The sequence below is a fragment of the Carlito syrichta genome, unplaced genomic scaffold, assembly GCF_000164805.1.
Source record: "Carlito syrichta isolate Samal-C Ts95f unplaced genomic scaffold, Tarsius_syrichta-2.0.1 Scaffold307091, whole genome shotgun sequence".
NCBI lineage: Eukaryota > Metazoa > Chordata > Mammalia > Primates > Tarsiidae > Carlito > Carlito syrichta.
The window spans coordinates 32,012-34,754 of NW_007251187.1; positions in this window are offsets into that span (position 1 = coordinate 32,012).

Genomic DNA, 2,743 nt, shown 5'->3' on the forward strand with positions numbered 1-2,743 from the left:
CAGCCACTGCACTCCAGTCTGGGCGACAAAGTGAGACTCCAACTCAAAAAACAACAACAAAACAAAACATGTAAATATGTAAACAAAACTTACAACCACACTGTGACAATCGTCCCTCAAATTAATAATAGTTCCTTAATGTCATTAAATACCATTCAAAGTATGAAATGAAGATGTCTCATAAATGTGATAAATTCTTATTTTGTTTTATTTTATCTTTAGACACAGGGTCTTGCTCCTTTACCCAGGTTGGAGTGCAGAGGTCTCGCTGCCCAGGCGGGTCTCGAACCCGCGGGCTCAGGGAATCCACTCACTTTAGCCTCCCAAAGGCGCGGGATTACAGGCTGAGCCACCGAGCCCGGCTTGCTCACCACATTTTTGTTGAGCCAATAAATGAAGATAATTTTTTTCTTTCTCCTTTTTTTTTTTTTAGTTCATTAGAAATATTTGCTAAGGGTGCTATTTATAAAACAGGTCAAGTCTGTCCTTTTCTCTTCGGACCGGGCTCCGCTCTGCCCCCTGGTGGTGGCTCGGGCGCAGCGCTTCAACGCATTAACCATGATATTTCCGGAAACCGGGGCGGGACTACTGAGACACTATTTGCATACCCACAATGCATTGCACACCGAACAATTACCGACTTAAAAATTGCTAGAGCCTCCTTTACTTTCCGACCTATTTTTCCCACAAGTGAGGGTTCCTTGCAGAACAGTTTAGGGGAGAGACAGAATCAATATCTTTTTTTTTTTTTTTTTTTTTTTTTTTTTTTGAGGAAAGTCACCGTTAGGGTAACAGGCAGATTCGCTCCCCGAAGACCGTGTGCCGAGGTTTCGCCGTATACTCTGGTTTCTCTTCAGATCGCATAAATCTTTCGCCTTTTACTAAAGATTTCCGTGGAGAGGAACAACTCTGAGTCTTAACCCAATTTTTTGAGGTCTTGCTCTGGCAAGGCTCACGTTTCTGTTTAAAGGAAAGATGTGATGTCGCGGTTTTGCATAAACCTGCCTGGCGGTAGTTCGTGAGTCGGCAGGGCCGGTGAGAATCTCGGTCAGGGCAAAGTGGAGAAAAGAAAACTCTGGATTTCTTGGTTAACCTTGTGCTCTTTTACTTTTTCGAGTCGGAGTGTCAAGTCCGTCACTCCCGGGCTAACCTAACCCTCCGGCGATCCGCCTCGGCCTTGCAAGCAGCTGAAACAGGCCCGGCTGGTTCTTGATTTGTTGTAAAAATGAGGTCTCGCCACGTTGCCCAGCCGGGTCGCGCATCCGCGGGCTCAGGCAGCCACTCACCTCCGTCTCCCACAAGCGTTGGGACTGCCCTCGAAAACCCACGCAGCCGCGCGCCGCCAGAAAGAACTTGGAGGTCTCCTCTCCCTTCCCTCCGCTTTCTGCTTCTCTCGCAAGCAGGAACCACGTCTCACTCACGCTGCAAAAAAAGGTATGTGATACTTTCAAGCAGGAGAATCACAAAGCGACTTAGAACTAAACTTGCTCTGACTACAAAAAGAAACACACCCTACACAGAAGAAAGTCTAGCCAGTGAAACTCAGATCGCCCCATACGGCCTGTTTTTCGAACGGAAAGATGAGCCCTGCAGACGCAAGGCCTCAAAAAATTGGGTTAAGACTCAGAGTTGTTCCTCTCCACGGAAATCTTTAGTAAAAGGCGAAAGATTTATGCGATCTGAAGAGAAACCAGAGTATGCCAGGCTGCCCCAGAACACAGTCCTCGAGAAACGGATAGGCCTATTTGCCTAATGTCGACTTTCTTCCGCAGAAAGTGGTATCGATTACTGTCTTTCCCCCAGGCTATTCTCCAAAGGAACCCTCATTTGTAGGAAAAATAGGTCAGATGGTAAAGGAAGGTCTAGTAAATGTTAAGTCGGTAATTGTTCGGTGTGCAATGCATTGTGGGTATGCAAATGACATCTCAGCGGTCCCGCCCGGCTTCCGGAAATGCCTCAAGGCTGACGGGTTGGGGCGCTGCGCCCGAGCCACCACCAGGGGGCAGAGCGGAGCGCGGCCCGAGGAGGAAATGTCTGCGTGTGTGTTTGTTTGTTTTGGTTTTTTCTGAGTCGGAGTCTCACTCTGTCGCCCAGACTGGAGTGCATGACCACTCCCGGCCACCGCAGCCTCGACCCGCCGGGCTCCGGCGATGCTTCCGCCTCAGCCTTCCGAGTTGCCGGAACGACAGGCGCGCGCTACCATGCTCGGCTAATTTCTTTGGTTTTTTGTAGAGACGAGGGCTCGCCAATTTGCCCAGGCGGGTCTCGAACCCGCGGACTCAGGCAATCCACTCACCTCGGCCTCCCAAAGGCGCAGGATTACAAGCTGAGCCACCAAGCCCGGCTGAGTAAATATTTCTAATGAATTAAAAAAAAAAAATTATCTTCATTTAAACAAAAATGAAGCTAAAAACAAAAAGTTCAACAAAAATGTGCTGAGCCCTGTCACCCTGTCTTGGGCTCAGGTGGAGGAGTCATAGCCCTAAACGCGATCCAGGAGCTCTGGGTGTGTTGGGGGCTAGCCGGGTAGAGTTCGGGGACAACTGGGGGGACATCAGAGCGTCCCCAGAGGTAGGGCAGCCAGGGTGGAGGGTACAGGAAACAGCCAGAGGGGCGGCTCCCCAAATGGCGCCAAACCTGGTAAAGCCACCCTAGACAACAAAGGCCCTAGGTTCCGGCTTCTTTTTTTTTTTGAGTCGGAGTCTCCCCCCGGCGCCCGGGCTGGAGTGCCGCGGGCGCTCCC